Consider the following 289-nt stretch of genomic DNA (forward strand, 5'->3'; position numbering starts at 1 on the left):
GCGTCGAGAGAGAGGAGAATGGGAAGTGGCAAAACTGCTAAGTGCAGTATTTATAGACGCACCTTTAGTCGCGGTTGGAGAGGCGGACCGCGACTAAAGGTACCCTTTAGTCGCGGTCCGCCTCCCCAACCGGGACTAAAGGGTTTTGGCGCCGCTTCCGTTCCCGCGCAGAAAGACCCTTTAGTCGCAGTTGGGGACAACAACCGTGACTAAAGGGTACCCTTTAGTCGCGGTCCGCCTCCCCAACCGGGACTAAAGGTCTGTGCTAGAACTGGCGTGGTGCGGTGGG

This window comes from Triticum dicoccoides, chromosome 1A (genome assembly GCF_002162155.2).
Source record: "Triticum dicoccoides isolate Atlit2015 ecotype Zavitan chromosome 1A, WEW_v2.0, whole genome shotgun sequence".
In the NCBI taxonomy this organism is placed as follows: domain Eukaryota; kingdom Viridiplantae; phylum Streptophyta; class Magnoliopsida; order Poales; family Poaceae; genus Triticum; species Triticum dicoccoides.